Source organism: Prinia subflava, chromosome 11 (genome assembly GCF_021018805.1).
Source record: "Prinia subflava isolate CZ2003 ecotype Zambia chromosome 11, Cam_Psub_1.2, whole genome shotgun sequence".
Taxonomy (NCBI): domain Eukaryota; kingdom Metazoa; phylum Chordata; class Aves; order Passeriformes; family Cisticolidae; genus Prinia; species Prinia subflava.
In genome coordinates this window covers 15,608,868-15,628,362 of record NC_086257.1, presented here as the reverse complement: position 1 = coordinate 15,628,362, position 19,495 = coordinate 15,608,868, and the positions used below count along the sequence as shown (strand labels likewise).

The following is a 19,495-nucleotide window of genomic DNA, read 5'->3' as shown; positions in this document are numbered from 1 at the left end:
CAAGCACTGCCCCTACTATTTGTTTCTTTTTTTATTCTTTTGGCATAAGGGCCAAATTCAGACAGGAGTCTGGCTTCCAGCTGAATTCAGGGTAATTTAGGAATTAAACCAGCATTTTAATGTATCTTCTGCATGTCTCAGTCCCCATCTATGATGGGGAAGTGTAGTACCATCTATAATGGTACTCTCTTGTTCAGAAGGCAGATGCATACACAGGCATCTCTGGCCCTCAGACTTTTCAGATGTAATAAGAGCAGGTATTAGGGCTTGTCAGAATTGCTCCAGAAATTTGTATCTATATTTGGAATAAATGGGTCCTTTCTCAAAATGGAGCTTTCAGAGGGAAATGTCAGCTTGCAACTCATTTCTTGTAAGGAAAAAAAACCTTGGGTTTTTTCCTATTATTCTATTTGTGGCGTTAAAAACATTTGTTAAAAACAGAAATGTTTTTATGAGGTTCAGTCAGTGGTGAGGCTGCTCCACACGTTGCTGGGTGATTGCCACATGTCCACATTTACCTGGGCCTCTCTGCCCCATCCAAACTTTTTTCTTTTTCTTTTTATTTTTAAGAAATATGCTTCTTTGGCCTCTTGCAGCAGCTGTTTGGAAAGGGGAGCAGCAACGCTGAGAAAGTTCTGATTTTTTTTTTTTTTTTTTTAATACATGCTCATTCCACCTGGAGGTATTTGTTCTAAGTCTGAGATGGGGCAGGCCAGTCCTGGACTTAAATACCTTTACTATTAAGGTATAAAGGTGAAAGAAGATGGATAATGTTTGGACGGACAAACATTTCGAAACCAGAGAGATTTACTGGTCCTGGTTGATTGTACTTTTTTAAACATCTCCATGGATTATAATGTTTTCAAAAATACCAAGCCTGACCACGTGGGCACAGGAGTGTGGAATCCAGTTGTTTGCCAGCTATTTGTTGCTATTTTAAAATGATCTGGCCAAAAATGTAAGCCTTGAACAGGAAGACTGTCTGGTCATGTAGGCTCTAAGTTTTAAAAGTTTATTTTACAAATGGTTTGAAGGACCATGATAAGAGGGCCTGCCATGCTGCCAAGGGTTTCATTGTGGTGGCACCTGAGCAAGCCTGGGATAAGGTGTTCTCTGCCTTAAAATTGTGGCCATTTAAAACCAAAATGCTTAAAAGAGCATTATGTTTTATTATAAAACCTTACAATAAAGCTCTTAGACTTGGCACAGCAAACATATGCCCTAGGAGATTTCAGCTTTAAAGTAGGGCTGCAGGCTGGGCTCCTGCCTTGGGGCACAGCACTGCTCTGCTCCCCTGTGCTCCTGGGCACTGTCAGTGTGATTTCCTTGACCAAGCACCTTACAACACAAGAGGTGTGTTAGGGCACTGTTCTGCTGGTGCTGCCTGGGGAGGATGGCCATTCCTTGGGGAATGAGGGAATGGCATTTTTTATGTTTTGGGTTGAAAAGCGTTATCCATTGTTTGAAACCCAGGATCTGTGCTACCCTGATACTGCATGATTGATTGTTCTTTGATCAAGGAGCTGGGGTGCATTCGAGTGAGAAAGTGAAAGTGCCCCCCTCTTGCTCAGGGTGTCCCTGACCACCCTTAGTGAAATGCAGACAGCAAACAGTGGGGGAAAAAAAATGAAAACAAAACTCACTGAGGCTGTTTTGAAAATGTTCCACTTCCAGTAAACTGAGGGAGTGTGAGCAGTGTGAGGTCAGTAGTCTGTGCTTGAAAATACGGGATCCAATCCTGGTGTCAGTTGGAGACATGTAAATCACAGGCAGCGCTGCTGGCAGTGATGGGAGCTGCTGAAAGGTTGCTCCAGCATGGGACCCGCAGGCTTTCTGGCACAGACATGCTGATTCCTCTCGTTCCTTAGCCACCCTTTTTTTCTAGCTGTCCTTGGGCATTTAAAATAACAGCAGTGCAGCCTGGCTGGTCCTGCTTTTGGGTTGGTTCCTGACCATCGTGGCCCAGTAGCCTGAGCTCAGCGTGGGATACCATAGGTAGGGCTGTCTCACAGCCTCCTTAGCTGCTGTTTAGATCTGTTCTGCTCCAAATGATCTTTTCATTTCCTATAATACAGCAGTCTCTGGGGGAGCTGGATGCCATCCCGTCAGTGGAAGTTGGATCCCATCCCTTCTGTGCTGCTGTGCTGAAGTGTTCTCTTTTCTCCCCTGTTCTCCTAACTCATTTTCCCTCTCTTCTTGTAGTCACATTTAACGAACACCAGGACAAACCTGAAAATCAAGTGGGACAGCAAAGACCAAAATGCGTATCCTGATTCCAAAGCCTGCTGTGCGCTTCTGGAGGACCTTGGGGCTCTCTTGGGGCAATGCTTTTAGCACCAGGCTCTGCAGCACGTAGGGGCTGCCTGGGAGTTTGCTCTATTATGGGAGCTCATTTTCCCCACCCAAGCTGACGGTGTGTGCTGCAGTTGGCATCAGCTTTCCTCCAGGACGAGGGCTGGACCAGGAGCTCGGAAGTGATAAGCCCCATTACAGCTAATTTTGACACAAGGGGTTGTGGTGGGGTTGGAAGCAGCTCTGTCCTGAGTGCTGTGCATGAGGGGTGTGTGCTTCCTTGCAGACTGAAACCATTCACAGTCACTGCTTTTCACCAGCACAGGATCTGACACCCCAAAAGGCAGCAGCCGGGCTGTTTGTGTTGGTGACTCCCTGAGCAGGTGCCGTCCTGGCAGCAGAGTGGAGAAACGCGTCCCCACAGTTTGTTGTCTCGTGTGATCCTTTTGTTAGATGTCTTCAGCAGTGTACTGTTGAATTGAGCAGTTTAGTTTTAATCCATGAAACCTGCAAAGCACAGATGCAGACACAGAAAACTGTTAGGGCCAGATCCTGCATGTGTCACTGTCCCAGCATAGAAAGATGAGTACCTGTCTATGTATGGCTGTGTTCAGGTGTAAAACTAACAATGCATATAAGCTGAATTTTAAGTCAGAGTTGGATGCCAGATTGAGGTTTGTGTGAAAGGGGTCTGATTTTTCCAATGTGTGAGAATGTGGAGACCTCAGACAGCTCCCTCCGTGCTGGCAGTGGCCAGAGTGCCTGAGGGTCAGGGCTCTGGCAGTGGAGGAGATAACGTGAGATTTCTGAGTTAGGGAACTTTGGCCAGCAAATAACACATATATTGGCACAGAGTGGGAAAGACATAAAAAGACATATGTCAGAACAGGGCAGGCTTTTAAGTGGTTTTCATTTAAAATGAAAAGGTCAGATTGAATGAGGTTGGCATCTGGGGAACTGTTCATGCACCTGCCAATCAAAGAGGGGGGGACCCATGTCAGTGCTTGCTGATGGGTGACTGGCTGAGAGCTTGTCTGTGTTTAAAAATTGGTGACTGGAACAGTTAAAACGACAATTTTCCTTGTGGCTGTCAGGTTGAGCCATCTGCTTCATGAAGGAATGGAACAAAGGATCCCAGCACGAGGCCGCTTTATCCCACTTCAACTGGTGTTTGCACTTGGGCTTCAACAAGTACAGCTATGCTGATTTGAAAAATAATAATAGTAATAAATAGTCTCTAAATATTGGTAACACTTTCAAGTGTAAAGGAGATTAAAAGTGAATGCAGCTTTTGAGTAGTCAGAAAAACAGATGCCGTTCAAACCAGACTGTTCTGGGAGAAGTGTAATTAGCTGAAGTCATTTTCACAGGTAAGATTTTTTTATTTAAAGGGACTGTGGTGTCTGGTTACTTCCACTTCTACGTGGCCACTGTGGAGTTATGTTAGGGACGCCTGTTTGTCTGAAAGTGCTGACTGCTGCTCTTTGAAACTTGGAATTCTTGCAGAGGTTTTTCCACTCTCCGTTCCTGAAAAATCTGAACAATCTAAGAAAACTGAAGCCATAACACAGGACTGATGCTTAAATTCAGGCATTGTAAACTACTGGTTTTAGATCTAAACCTGCAAACAGAAAAAGTTGCTTTCTGTACTGTGTAGTAAATTCATGTTTATTTTTTTCTTGAGAAACATTGATTGTTACTGTCAGTAATACAGCATCAACATTGCCAGCCAGTGGGTGAATGAACTGCTTCTGATCATTTTGTCTTTAATGGAGTAGATTGATAGACTGGGTCCTGTGGGTATTGCTGTGCCAGTCAGGCTGTCCCTGTCCTGCTCACCTGTGGATGTGCTGCCAGGGGGGAGTTTCTGGAGTGCCTGCCTGGGCATCAGTGGGATGCTGAGCCCCACTTGCTGCTCAGAGGATGGTTTCACAGCAAGTTTTCAGCTGGATGCCTCTAAGAGAGTATGTGGTATCCTGCTCACCTTGCTGCAAGAACCCCAGTCACAGGTGACAGGGACAGCTGATGTGGGAAGCAAAGCCAGGAAGATGCTGTTCAACTGGCCAAATCCTATCACTGATGTTGTAAACACTTTGTGAGTTAAACATGGTGAAAGGCAATCCTGAGCCAAGATTTTTAAACTCAGGTTGGGTCCCAAGAAGTATTGTTTTACCTGGAGCTCCTGTTGTAAGTTGAACTGAAATAGTGTTGGAATCAGAGAGGAGTGTTGTTGTCTTCTGCCTTTGCAGATAAGACCGAAGGGCATTTTGCCAGGAGCCTGTGGGAAGGACCTAAATTGTGTGTAACTCTACATCATTTTAAAATGAAAAGTAAACATGCACAAGCATAATATTTGCTTGTACTTGTATCCTTGTTGATGGATGGAGAAAAATTGCTCTTTGGCTGAGTTCACCAGCAATAAACCTCTGCAGTTACTCATCTTCCTCCCTGCAGTGAGTGGGAGAGGCCATTGCAATTTCCAGTTGGTTTTGTCCTCATAACAGCTGATGGGAGCTCTGATGCTCCTGAGGACCTTCAGACCTGCCTATCCCTGTGGGAAATCAGGGCTGGGTGCCAGCACTGGGACCATGGGATTGAGCTGGGTCAGAATGAAGCTCAGTGCACTCTGGTGGTGTTGGCACAATGGATATGTGCCACTGCTTGGGAGAGGCCCTGTTGCTCTCCCGGCTGTTGTAGCCTCAGACACTGCATGGAGGACAAGGGGTGTTGGAAGGGCAGGAAGCCATCTCACTGTGTGACAGGGAAGAGGGGCTTGGACCATGAGCCACCAACACATTCTGCTCCTTGTAGATTTGTGGGCTCACATGCACCATCATGAACAGCACAGGTACACCAAACAAGTCTGAACTGAGCTTTTCCATAGTGACAGCAGCAAATAGCAGAAACTTTCTCTGCTGAGCTGCGATGACAAGCCTGTGCTTGTCATGGGCAGAGCTAGGGCTTTAGAGCAACCAGGATGTGGCTGGGATGGGATGCTGGCCAGGGGCTGATGGGGACAGGAAGGAGTGTGCGCTTCAGATGCTGCTGGTTTCCGTAGGATGCACCCTGGCATGTCCTGGCATGTCTCATGTCACGTGCAAAACGGTGGCCATGTGGCCTGGTTGTCCCCTCTGCTCTAACTTCATCGTCTGCAGAAGGGGAAAACACGACACTGAGCAGGTCACATCAAGAAAAGGTGATGTTTGCTTCTCAGCTTCAGGAAAGGGTGCGATAGTCCCGAATTGTACAGAGCTCCAGAGAGAAAAGGCTGTGCTGATAGGGAGGGCTGGTGGTGTAGCTCTGCTCACAGTAATGGTAACCCCATGAGCTTCAAAATGCCTTAAAAGGCACCTCTAGCTCCTTCACTGTGCCCAAGGCCAGAGATGAGTGATGGTTCACCCTGTTCTCTTATTTTATGCCTCATTTGGCATCTCCTTATCCCTCTCCCTTCTCAATGGCATTTAAAGCAGTAAAGGAGTGGTGACTTGAGGAGGTGTGAGTTGCGGGCCAGACATTTCTGGTCATTGCTGGTCACTGGCCCAGTTCAGGGTGGTGGGTCTTGCTTTTGGAGGTGCTGAAAGGAATCCAGAAGTATGGACACTTCTGCTTAAGAAGGCTAGGGAGGAAATTGCTGCATTTCCCAGAAGTTGTATGGGTTAAACTGTTGGCTTTGGAGACAAGCCGTTGAGAAGTCCATGCAGTGCGCATCACTCAAGCCTCTCTCTTTTCAGGGCTGGCAAAGAAACCTGAAGTCGTGAGTCTGGTGGAGCCCTGCGTGTTTCCAAACGCCCTGCTCTGAGTTCATCCCACCAGTAAGGCTGTGCAGTGGAACTGGTATGTAAAACAATTCACAGGCACAAGGGACAAGAAGGATGTCAGGCTTTTCTGACACTGGCGCCTTGTTCGTGGCTCTCAAAGTTTGGAGGGACAATGGGATCACCAGAAAACACAAGACAAACTGATGGTTCCCTGGTGGTGCTTACCCCCAGAGGCTTTGGTGGGGAAGGGCTCAGCAGTGAGGGGCTGTGAGTGTCCAGAAGTCATCCCAGGCTATGGTGCTGAGGGTTTAGACACGCTCTGTGGAGCCGTGTGTGGTGTCACAGCATGCACAGAGAGGCAACGTGGGGGTGATGACAAATGCATACACACACAGAGACACAGGCTGTACAAGTGTAGGCACATGGAAACAAAGATGGCAATGCATATATAGTATATACTATACAGTGGCATATGAGAGCTTGGGGGTGTATATACCAAATGTCTGTATATACTATATATGGTGATTAAAGAATGCATATGCATCCATGTTCTCTTTTTTTCTTTCTGTCTCTTCTGTCTTTCTGTGGAGCTGTTGCAAAACTACCAGATTCAACCTCCTGGGGAGCCTTTCTGGCCAAGGTTTTACAAGCCAGCACCTGCTTTGCCTGCCTGACTTCTTTCTATATTTATTCCTCTGCACCCGGTTTTTTGCCTGTGCCTGTGGAACTGTCACAAACATTTGTGCTGGCTTTTGACTGCACAGGACTTCAACTTGCAAGTCCTAAATCTGCCTTTGTGCATGGTGGAGGAGCAGGCGTTTGTGTGTGTGGTGCATGTGTATGTCTGAGCATCCCTGGTCCTTGCTGTCTGCATTATGTGGCCTGTGTCCCTGTGATTCTGCAGCAGTCCCTCTGTTCTCCGCCCTTTCAAGATGTTTTATGAATCAAATATTCTCAGTCATCCTGCTTATGTGATTTTTCATTTAAATTAGTCACCCCTGACCCAGTGGCTGCTTTATAACAATCTACTGCTGTGCAGGAGGCTTGAGTTGGATTTTATTCCCAGGCCCCCAAGGTTTCACTACCCAAGCTTAGTACTGTGGCAAGGAGGAGGATTTGTGTTGCAATGTAGCAGGGAGCTCCTGGTTAGGCTGTGGTTGGACATGGATGTGTCCATCCCTCTGGTTTGGCTCCTCTGTGTTATTTGGGGTGGAAGGTGTTCTGAAGCAGAGTGGCTGAACAGAGGTGCTTAGGTGCCTCTGTTTAAAGTGAGCACAGTAGCAAGGGAGAGGGTACAAAGGCATTTCAGCTGGGAAAAGAGGGGAGATCCTGGTGCTGTCCTGGGAGAAGTCAAGCTGGGGCAGTAGCTGTATTGTGGGTCTCCCATCAGCAAGTGCAGCCCAGAAGAGAGATGTGCTCGTTCCCGGTTCAGTGGGTATAACTTGCACATGCTGAAAAGCAGCGCTGGGCTGCCTGCCAGGAGCTGGGAAATGGCTTGTCCTCATCTGCTCAGGCCCCTGTGCTCCCACCCCTTCTTAACAGCTCCCTTCACTGCTGAAATGGGAGTCCCTCCGAGGTCACAAAAGCGTGAGTCCCAGGTTTCAACCCCAAGAGCCATAAAACGCACCCTGCCTGACCCCTGTTCAAGGGCAAAGGCAGTGTGAGCAACCCTCACTCCCCTGGGTTTCGTGTCCCTGTCCCCACCATGTGTGCCACTGCAGCCTGCATTCCTCTCCCATTCCGTAAGCCCTCTGCCTCTCGAGCTGACACAGCTAATATTTCTGTGCTGGCAGGGCAGGCGAGGTGGTGGCATTTAACTCTTAGGGAGAACTTTCATCTCTGGTGGGACACCAGAGCTGTAAGGGCTGGTGTGTGCCTGTGATGGGGTTTTTGCTCTTCTAGGTGTTCCCCTTCCATGCTTTTGTTCCTTTCCTTGACTTAGACAATCCTCTACTTCATTCCACTGTTTGTCCCTTGTTAAAAGCAATACCTTGGGAATTGTTTTTGCAAAGGGCTGGAAAACTTGAGTCAGAGTTGGTAAAACCTGCTTAAACCTGACACTTTGCATTGGTTTTGAGAGTATCTCCTGTTTTTGACCATGGAGGAATCTCTGGGTGATGCTGCTGCTGGCTGGGGCACACAGCTCCTGTGGGAGGTTTTAGTGAACTTTTGGAAAAATAATTAATCAGCTACCCATGGAGGGTTAGTCCCAGCTTGCATGTATTGAGGTTATCCTGGTGTACCCCTTAGTGCCACTGGGACTGTTGGCTCTTTAAAGCTGCCTTTATGACCACCAGTGTAATGAACGTGTGCTGGTGCTGCCTGGCAAGGTTGATTTTTTTTGCAGTGGATGGATCACAGAGTTAAATGTGAGTGTATTCTAAAAGGCAGAGAACTTGTTACCTTTTAAAGCAATGGTTTAAATGTTGTTTGTCACCTGTGGGTGCTAAACTCTTGTTACCACAGGCCCTGACCACTGTTCAGTTCCTGGAGGTAATTGCAGAGCCTCTGTCACTGCAGGATTTCAGCTCCTCCCAGAGCTTGTGCTTCAGTACCAGTGAAAGCCAGATGTACTGTAATGTCTCTTTTTTACAGTTTGTTTTGGCCATACATGGGCAGAGTCAGCTCTGGAATTCCTTCCCTATAAATTCAATAGCATCTTGTGGGTGGTGCTGGGGAATCACTCTGGTCTGGTTGGATTGCCTTGCAGGCAGCCTGTTTGCCTTGAAAATGTCCTGCTATGCACATTCCTGAGAGGCTGCCTGCTCCTGGAGCGATGGCTGCAGCTACCAGGAGGTTGCTGTCCCAAGCTGGCAGGCAGAGTCAGCTCCTGCTGCCTGCAGGTCAGCTTTTGCTGCAGAGGGCTGATGGCTTGTGGCAGTGCTGGCATGGGGATGTTGCTCTGGTGTGCATGCAGGCTCTGCAGGGATAGTTATGCCCTCTAAGAAAACCGCCTCTTAAACTTGGTTTGTGGATTTGAGCATTGACATTTAAGTTTATTTTCCAGGGGAGGGAGGTTGGGTGCTCCCCAGTTCCCACCTGACATGGGATCCAGTGCTGTGTGTCCCAGCAGGGACTGATGGGTGCTGCTATTCTGGGGCTCCTTGTACCTGCAAGGATCTCTTGTCTTGTCCTTCAGTTTGTGCCTTTCTGCAGAGCTGTCTTTTGTTTTTGTGCAGTTTTTTTTTCATAACACAAGTTCAAATACATGCTCTTCATAAAGCACTAGCTTGATGAGCCAGGTCTGGGGAGATTTCCCTGTGCCAGGTGAGCAGCAGTGTGGGATGTGGTATGACTGATGGTTGAGCCTGCCTTTTCTGGGCCAAGCTGGTGTTGCTATAACCACAGCCTGAATCTGCCTATTTGCCTTCAGACAACACTCAAAAAAGTAGTTCTAGGATATTTTCTGCTAGTGAGTTGAGGGATAAGAGAGAGGTTTGTTACAGGGTTTGAGGAGCATCAACTCCTGGAGTTGCTCCCATTGAATCCTCCTGTGCATGCCTAGTAGGGGACAGAGATGCAGTGTCACCCATCATGCCAGAAGCCTCCAAAGCACAGTTGAAGGTGATTATGTGTGGCCCCATGTCCAGGCTGTGTGTAGGTCAGCAAAGGCACTGTGCTCAGCTCATACTTCAGAGGGGCAAGTCATCCTTGTGCCAAAGCCAGGGAGAGAAGGGTGATTTTTTTTTTTTGACATCCTTTGGAGTTTTGATCTCCATATTTGGAAATGTTTACCCATTGCTCTGATCTATTGCAAGGGAGGGGAGGTGACTCAGGGTCTGGTGGAAGCAGGATTTGAATTCCTGTAGTAAGGTTTTTTTTTTATCCCCCCCCTTTCTTGTTTTGGAAGCTTGTTGTGGTCAGTTTTCAGTTCTCTCTTGCTCCTGGACCTTGTTCCAAATTTGATGTGCTCGAGAGGGAAGCATATTAGCAAAGGAGCTTGCCTGAATGCTGGTAAGTGCATCATTGCTGTTTTAGCAAACAGCTTGGGATTTTTTTTTGTTGTTTTGTTTAGTCAGATGGATTGCATCAAAATGTGTGCATTGCTGGTGGAGGCGGGCATGTGGATCAACAGCAAGGGACCCAATGAAAACTTCTGTAGCAGGGAAAGTTGGCTTAGTGGATTGGTCTCAAAAGCAAAATGTTTCTTCAGGAGTAGGAATAAAGATAATTTAAGCCAGTTCCCATTCAGTCATGCTTTTTCTTTTAGTTTCACTGGTTAGTGCAGCAAGGCAGCAGAGCACTGTAGAGTTAAAGGAGGATATATTCATGTGGTCAGCAAGGAAAACATAGCTTAAGTATGATTTCTGTCTCTTAAGCAAAAGTGTGTGCTAAAAAGCTGCATAACACATGGGTATATTTCTCTCAAATGTTAATATTCAACCCTGTTCTCTTAGTTGAAGTTTAGCTACTATAACTGGATAAAGTTTGACATTTTTTCCTGTTGTTCTGTATTTTTCCTTAGTGTTAAGTTTTTAATCTGTCTGATACTGTAGCTGGCTGCTTTTTTTTTTCCCCTCCCCCTCCTTCTCCTCCTGCTCTTTCCTTTCTATTTCCTGAAAGGAAGCTGCAGTTCATCCAGACAGTCAGGGCTGTGGGGGGAACCTGGAAGATGCTCCGCTTCCTGTTTTATTCATGGCAGCTAAAACCATGCTGGGGAATCTGGAGCAGAGTTCCACCATCCTGCATTCCTCTTGTCATTTGGAGCATGTAACATGTACAGAGTGCTTTTAACACTGTTCTGGGGGTCATGGAGCAGCCAGTCCTGCACCTCAAATGGAAGCACTGCACTTCATCCTTTTACTTTGGAAGGGGCATTGGTGAAAACCCTTTTACAGTTCCCAATGCTGGTTAGTAATCCTTGTATCTTCTCAGCTAACTGGTATTTTGAGGCTTCTTCAGACCTGTTGCTTCATGCTCACTATCTTAAATTTAAGACCTTTGTTAGAAAGTTAAACCTCTTATTGATTTTTATTTGCCCTTTTAAATAGGGCTTAATACTCATTGGTTTTTCCAGAGATGTGGATTTGCAGCAGGTCCTTGAGGTACAAAACTGTCTGGATTGTCCTGAAGAGGGAAAGATAGTTTGCATGAGGGTGGATGTGTGATAAAAAGCACTCGGCCACAAAAAGTGATGAAGGACTGCTGGAGCCTTTTCTGCAGCTGGGACATGCTGGGGCTTTGTAGAGTTCAGCTGCATTTTAATCTTTGTTGTTTCAAAAGGCTGATTGGATTACTGCAGCTTTTGGGGTCAGGGCTTGGTGGGCTGAGCTTGGTGCAAAGGAAAGAACTGCTGTCCTAAAGAGTGCCCAGGCTGAGTGGGCAGGGGAGGTGATGGGTTAGGAAGCAGGGCCCTGGGGACATGTATGGAGCTGTCACAGCACTTGAAGCCTCAGTCCAACGACTCCTCCAGCAGACACTCATCCTCTATCGTGCATGGTGGTGCCAAGCTGTGGAATCCTGGCAGTGGGACAGATCTGGCATGGTCTGTGTTGCTCCTTGTGTGCTGTGCTTTGCCTCTGCGTGTGCACACGTGGCCCGTGCGATGGCCATGCTTCTGGTGGCATATGCATGTGGCACATCCAGGCATCACCAGCTGCCTGTGGCTGAGCTTGGTGTTTTGGGAACAGCACGGTGGGACTGGAAATGATGATGTTCTGTTCCCCTCGCAGTTTCCTCCCTTTCCTGCTCACCAGGACCTGCTGTTTGTTGGAAGACAAGGATGAGCAGTGCCTGAGTGCTGTAAGCCAGTGCTCCAGGCAGGGCTAGTCTGGCACGTCTGGGGAAGTGCTTTGTGACTCTTAATGTTCTTCTCTGTGCAACATCTCACCCCTGCGAGGATGTGACTTGAGAGCTGGACAGACTGTAAAGAATGAGCTCCCCATGTGCTGCCTGTGCCCCCCTTTCCTGGTGGGTGCTGAGCAGAGCTGGGGCAGCTCTGCAGGACGAGGCGATGCCCACGGCTGGGACCACAGGCTGCCAGGGCTCTCCATCTGGTGTTCCTCCAGGACCTGTGCAGATTCAGTGACCACTGATGCTACCCAGGATCCACAAAGGATTTTTTCCTGCTCCAGGAACAGAGCCATTAAGGGCTGACCTGTAAATTAATACAGCTGTCTAAAGATTTTTTTCCTCCTCTAGCCTGTCACCTAGTAAACACTCTAGCCTGAGAAGCTTTCCATGGCACTGGCCCTCAAGAGTGTTCAGAGAGCTCCATGCCTGCCTTTGTTAAGCTTCTCTCAATCTATTTTAATGATGTGTTAAACGCAAAGGACTTGCTTTAGCTTTTATGTAGGGAGGTTTGGTTCATAGGCCACCCTTCATCCTGGTTGTTGCCCTGATCATTCCAGGGCTGGCACTGCAGGGTTGGCAAAGGGGTTACACCAGCACTGTGATTTGAATGCTCTGAGGGAGCTTGTTAGGCACTAAGGGTTGGGTGTACTTGGGTCCACTTGCCGCACAGCAAGTAAGAGAAGCTGCCCCAGATAGCACAGGGCTAGCACGTGTGGGCATGGAAGGGGTGAAGGTTACAAACCTCTGCACATCTGATACTTTGCATTTCTTTAGGCAAAGGTTTTAGATCCCCTAAGTATTAAATTGTGCCTGAAGGCTGGGGAAAGTGGTGGTATTGTGGTGTGCAGGCATAGAAAATAGGGCACTGTGTGGCAGATTTAGGAAAAGTGCAAATCTCTGTATTTGATGTGATGGTTTGTGCTCAGTTCCTGCAGACAGGTGGGTGCTTTGGGGCCTCGAGGAGAATGATGCTGTTAAACCCATCTCTCTTACTCTAATAAAGCCATACTTTCCTGAGCACAAAATATTTCTGTATCGGTTGCTTAAAGATAAACCAAGAGGCATTGAGTGTTTCATTAACTTGGTCTGTGTTTCTAGTGTGTGACATGATCTCAACACGTATCGTTACATTAGAAATTTCCAGATGGCACCTCACCTAATTGTATGGCTGCTCTTTCCTGGGATCTGAGTGGAGTGCAGGCTTTTAGCAAATGTCTGTTGTTATTAGCTTTATCGTACACATTATCCTGTACCAGTTGGTCACACAGCAGGTGGTCTCACTCACAGCCTAATTCTTCAGTCAGCTTTGGGAGGGACTTTGCTCCTGTGAGTTAGGTATTTGCATTTGGGATGAGCTCTCCAAGTGAGAACAACATGTTTGCCTCCGGTGAGTGTGTTGGTTCAAGGACTAACATGCCCAGAAGGAGGAAATGGGTTGCTCTTGTTGTTTTACTGATGTCCTCGAATAGTTAACTGTGCTTACTGCTTGTCCTGGTGGGGGGAGGACAATGTTTTAAAGAAATATCAGGTTTCAGAAGCCTGGCTGCCTGTGGTGGAGAGGAAAAGAATCCTTGTGTTGTGCTGTCTCACACCCATACTGCAAAAATATCAGAGGGACAAGTTCTGGTGAAGCTGCCTGGTTTTGGCAGACACTTCCCTCCTACATCCTTGGTCTTCAGGTAAATCCCTCTTTGACTCCATTTGCTGTTCCCCTTTCTTCCCTGAAAAGTCATTATCATCCCTTGAAATTAAGAAAAGGACAGGAGGAGGGAATAAATGGATGTTGAGAAGTAGAAAACAATCAATTAAATAGTACATAGCATGTAATTTTGCTTGGAAACTTACCATGAAATTGAGAAGCACTTTAACAACTAGTAATTTAAATTGCATTTGAACACCTCTAATGAGTTGTTTGCATAGGAATTTTGGTCATTTCACAGCACGTTGTTGTCTTTAGTACCCCTTCACTCAGTTAGAAAAAAAAGAGTTTAAGAATTTCTTGATGAGGAAGATGCTGAAGTCAACGGGTCCAACTATTGGTAGTTGCTAGTAAAAGGTGGTACCGTGGCAATTTTGCAAGGCCCTGTTAGATTCAGAGCCATTTACATCCTTAGCATCAGCACTTCCAGTGTTAAAGACATGGGAATTTGATGCTTTTTATCTAAAAAAGCTTGTTATTGCTAAAAGGTAGGAAAATAACATTATCACTGTTGCACTCACCAGCATGATAGAGTTGAGGAGGCTGAGGAAGCTCCTCCAAACTCCTGGAGTTGGGGTTTGCAGCTGTGGGACTGACCCAGGCTGAATCTCATGGCTCAGTCCTTGTCACCTCAAACAAATCAAAACAATGCTTTGGGATCTGATCCTGACTTGCTCCACCTTAAGAGGAGCAACAGAGAGGTGCTGTTTGGCTGTGCCTGTGGGGTATTTGTATTTAAGTTATTAGTCTTGTTTTTCCAGTGTTTAATGCTTTCCTCCACCACAGTTTTACTCCTAAAATGCCAACAATTTTCAGTAAAAGGCAATATCAGCCTAATCATGTTGCTGCTTCGCTCCGGATTGTGCTGGGAACAGACTCTATAGGAAGGCAAATGCAAGTTACTTGTCGCCTGTTGCTGAATGAACATCCCATTTTCAGAGCAGGGTTTTTGCAAATCCGTGGGTATGCTTAGCATATGGAAGGGGGTTCCAGTATCAAAACAAATCTGGCCTCCTGTTTCTGAATGTGTAGGTTGTTTCTTAGAAGATGGAACCTTTAAAATCTGTCCCTGCAAACATGGCTGTTAAATCCTGCTATTTCTAGAGGTGTGAGGCAGCTGTCTGCACTGAGATAAGCTATAAAAAGGCAATATTTTCCAAACCCGGCTTTTTTAGCTGTACCTGCCAGACAGCTTGGCCAGCGGGAGTTCACCAGGAGTGTCACCACTGCTGCCCTTTTATGCACAGGGTGCTGAGCGATGTAAAAACTTCTGGGCAAGTTTCCAGGGTCAGCATTAAGTACCAGATCTTCCATCTCTATTGGGTGAAATAGAAGGAAGGTTCAATGTGCAGGAAGGTTCATTCTGTGTGAAGGAAGGGGTGCTTGTTGGCTTGATGTTCTTACATGATCTCCTGTTATTTTCTAGGTGGTTGTTTGACTTTTGTTCTTAATTTTCATTGTGTCTTTCTTGTTGCTGATTTGGTGGCCGTGTCTAAGCACAGGGGGATTTGAATGCCCCCACTGTTATTTGCTTGGAGGTATTCCTGTTAGCTATGTAGTCTTGAGGGTAGCTGGCGAGTTCAGATGAAACCAGTGACAAAAATTGTAATTTTTCCTGCGGATCTGGATGAGGTTTCTCACAGCACACTGGTGTTATCACATGAGCTTCCTGACACGTGTGCTTCCTGCAGTGCTTTGTTAGTTATCAGCTAATTCGCACGGAGATGTGTGAGTGTCAGAAAGCTGCAACAGATAACCTTATAGATGCTGCAGGGATGGAGAAGTATGTGGCTTTTGAGTATGTTCCCAGTGAAGTATTTCTGAAAGCTGGGACAACACTAGGGATGGGTGTGTTGAAGTGACTGGAGCAATGTCCTCATGTAGGTGGTGGGGAGACGGAGTGAAATCCATGTGGTGGCGGAGTGCAGGGAGCCAGAGAGCAGAAACCCCAGACAGCTTAGGTTCTCATGATGTTAAAAGCTGGTTCTATATCTCAGCTCAGTGAACAGTCTAGCAAGTACTTTTGCCCTCTTATTTTAGTTGAATGAGTGTTTTATCACCTTGATTCCTGAGAAGTGCTCCACCTGTTACGCAAATTCCCCATCCCGCATGGCTGTGGTTGCCAACGAACCAGCCCAGTTCCATGCATGGGCTCTGACATGGGTGGAGGGTTTTGTTTTCCCTGTTTTGATGTTTTTATTCACCGAAGCCCAGGCTGCCTCTTGGTGACCTCTGGACTCCCTGTGTGTTGTGGGTAATCTTTTCTTTGTAATTTCTATTTCCTTACCCCAGTTTTGCATCTCAACGGTCTACTCGCTGCTTTTCCAGCTTCCTTCCAAAGGCAGACACACACTCAACTGGTGGGATTGGATGTAGATTTGATAATTGCTCCCTGACCAGACAGCTGTGTGTGTCTGCTTGTCCAAAAACTTACTGAAGACTGAACAGCAGTGAGACATGGGGTTTGAAATAATCCCAGTGAGTTATTTCTGGCTGTGGTCTCTCCCCGTGGTGCTCCCCCAAGCTCCTCTACATCTCAGGGTGTAAGGTGAGGTTGAACTGGGCTGGTAAAGGCCCTTTGTTTCCCCACCTCCCTGTCTCAACTTTTTTTGAAAAATGCAGATAAATTCAAGTGATAACCTTGTAACAGAGATAAGGAAAAAAAAGACTTACACGTAGATTAGTTTGCAGTGGAGGGAAGGCAAACACCAAGGGAACCCACACTGAGCTACCCTGAAATGCTGAGGTGGGTTAATTATCACTTACTCGCCCAATAAATGTATCCTATGCTTTACAAGTGGGGAAGATGACAATCATTGTCCTAAAGATTCTGCAAAGACAGGTAGACAAATGTGCACTTGAGGTCTGTGGAAGGGTTAGCACAGGTAATTGCTGGAGATCAGACTCCAGATAAAGCAGATTCCTGGAAGAGAAGGGCTTTTGCTGTGGGAGTGATGGGTGATGAGAAGGATTTTTAAAGTGCTGGAGGAGTGGATAGAGAGAGGAAGGTAAATGGGTATGGAGGGAGGTGAGAAGACCTGAAAGGAAAGAATGTTGAAGAGGAGGGTAGAAAGTGAGAAAACGAGTAGGAGGAAAAAAAGAGCAGCAAGTCTGCTGTGGGAGGGGATGGTGTACATGAGAGTCAAGATGACCTTAATGTCTCTTCGTTGTGTGTTAAAAGCTATGCCATAACTCAGGTACTGCAATTAGTCATCTCCAAAGGTGTGAAGTACCAGTTTCTTCTCTGAATGGAGTGTAGTGGTCCTGGCTGGAGTCCAGAGCTGGAAGATCTCTTGGCCAGGCTTGAATGCCCCATGTGGTGGGGTGCTGGATGGCCACATCCTGTCTGTGTCCCACTGCCAAACATTATAGGCAAATGCATAAGCAGCTTGTCATCTTCTGCTTTATACCCTCAAAGTTAGTTAGTCCCCTAGAGACATGGACAGCAAATCAGAGATTGCTCTGTGTGTGTGCATATGAAGAAGTGTACCTCCAACTTGCTTATCTTTTTCTGGGTCTTGTGTCTGATCCCCATCTATTATTTTTTTTGTGTGTGTCTGCTTTTACTGTTAATCCTGTTCAGATCTTCCATCCAACTCCTCATTTCCTCCACAAAGTAGTCGCCCATCCTTCCAGTTCTTTTCTAACTGCCCATTAGTTAGACCCAGTTCTTTTGTGCCCAGTGTAAGGCATGGGAACATGTAGGGCATCTCTGGAGCTCAGTTCATCCACTGTCATGGCATACTGTTCCAGCAGAGAGAAACCTGAGTTCAGAACATCTGAAATTGCTCATTATCTCTGCTCATTTCTTGCAGTCCATAATTTGGGGGTGGGGAAGTGAGGGGAAGAGGAGGCGAGTCACTCCAAACATGACTCATCCCACAATCGATGGATACAAAATGTTCCATTACATTTTCATTGCCAAAAATGACTCAAATGACTCCCCTCTCCTACCCCCCTTCTGTGAGGTGCTGCAGAAGCTGCTTTGCTGGGCATAGTAGTGGTGGCATGGCCAACCCAGCCAAAGGGTGTCTGAGTTTTGGTTCAGACTTTACTTGCTGGGTGGGCTGAGGTTGAGCATGGTGGAGGTGACCTGATTTCATAGGGGAAAGAGATTCTTGGCTGCTCTCAGGAGATTTCATGTTGCTCAAGGCGTGGAGCAGACCAGTTTGACAAGAGGAGTCACTCTCAACCTTCCCCTTGGGGAGGGAGGCCAACAGATGTGTGAGATGTAAGACAATATTAAGGGACATAACAAAGTATCGTGGGCTATCTGCCAGCAGCCCCTCTGGGCTCGAGAGGCGTTTCACTGGTGTGTGCAGTGATGGGGTGGAGATGGAGCTGCTGGGTGTTCTCTTGCCTCCAGGTGTGTTTAGGGCAGTGATTTTATGGTCTGTTTACTGACCATGAAAGGTCAAAGCTCACCTAAAGCTGCACAGATGTTGCCAGGTGTATATAAACGTTTACGTGTAGGTACGTATATGGTAAGGCAAAGAATTGATCTGAGCTTCATGATTCCATTTGTCCTGTCCTTCTTCCTGGCATGCTCACGAGCAGCTTTATGGGCAGCTCTGCTGTAGCAGTTGGCTGTGATTGTATTTGTGCACAGGAGGCTCTCTGCACTCTTGCCTGGCATGGGATGGTAAGTATCGCTGGGCTGACCTCAGCGGCCTCTTCAAAAGGCTACAAAGTCCTTGCAGTTATTTCACATCTTCCTCCCGCCACAATCAAGGCCTTGATCTGGGGGTAAACTTGCAACAGCACTTTAATAAACAAACCCCACTGCTAACAGGTAGGGTTTTGTTGGGGGAGTTTCAGCCTGTGAGGGAGCAGGCTGAATTTGTAAGCATGAGCTCCTGATAGTGTTATCTGTTGGTACAAATGGCACCAACGGCATCTTCTGCTCCATCCTGTACTGGGAGAAGGTCCTGCCAGGAGCTGGGATGTGTGGGGTTCTGTGGTGTGGTGTGCTGTGATGGCAGGGGCAGGACCCAGGACGTTCAGCAGCACCTGGTGAGATGTGTAGGTTGCTGCTGCTCTGTTTTAGAGCTGCTGTCACTGCAGCAGAACGTTACAGGATCCAGGGCGCACACAAATGTGTTTACAGAGCAAATAAAGGCGGGAGAGAAAAAAGGAAGAGCCTCGAAGTGGCTTTAGGTATTTTTTAAGTGGTAAAGCTGAGAAATTCCTGAGCATATGCAATTAATGTCTGTTTAAACAGAAACTTCTTTAATAGCTGAAATATCAGCTCCTGCGGAAGAGCTTTCCTGGTGGGTCCTTTTTCATCTGCAGCCGCCTGCCCTGCCGGGGTGTGCGGGGGGATGTCTCCAAAGGTGCTGGGCTTCGTGTTTTCGGTTGGGCTCGTTGGGTGTTTGCAAAGGGCGATGCCGCCCTTCTTTCCTGGCTTGCTTCCACTTCTCTGACTGTGTGGAGGTAAAAGTGGTAAATTCTTATGAAAACTCACCCATCTGGGTCACGAGGGTCCCATGCCTGATGTAACTTGTTTTTGTAAGATGTTGTTATTTACTCGGATCCTGGAGGAATACAGCTGAAGGGCTTCTCTCCTGCTGGAGCTGTGAGTTTTGTCTGTGAGCAGGCTGCTCTCTGAGCAGCAATTCTGGTGAAAGCTTGTGAAGTTCTCAGAATAAAACCACTGGGGAATGTGGAGGCAGGAGAGGGTGGTAGCAAAGTCTTTGTAGCCTTGACCTGCCTATTAAAACTTCACAGGGTCTTACTGGCTTTATGGATGTCAAAGCAGCAGCCTGCTGTGGACATGGTGCTGTTTGTGTGTATTTCACTTGATTAAAAAAAAAAAGTCATGAGGATGTTTTGAAGAGTCTTGCTGATGCCCACTGTCGCCCTTCTCATTAGCTACAGCAGTGACCTGGGGCTTTCTTCTTGTGCTGGAACTTGCAAAGGTATGCTTTTTCCCTTTTTCTTTTTATCTTTTCCT

At 46.9% G+C, this 19,495-nt stretch overlaps 1 protein-coding gene across 5 annotated transcripts in view; it reads left to right on the top strand.

The window, feature by feature from the left end:
• The window catches only part of LPP (LIM domain containing preferred translocation partner in lipoma), a 331,696-nt gene that overhangs the window by 15,696 nt on the left and 296,505 nt on the right, over positions 1 to 19,495 (top strand). For 3 of the 5 annotated variants that reach the window (XM_063408794.1, XM_063408791.1, XM_063408792.1), the window contains exon 2: positions 6,024 to 6,126. The gene's annotated coding sequence lies outside the window, so the exon portion shown is untranslated. Of the gene's footprint in view, positions 1 to 6,023; positions 6,127 to 9,900; positions 10,005 to 19,495 lie in introns of all 5 variants that reach the window. The other 2 variants (XM_063408795.1, XM_063408793.1) reach the window with 1 other exon arrangement.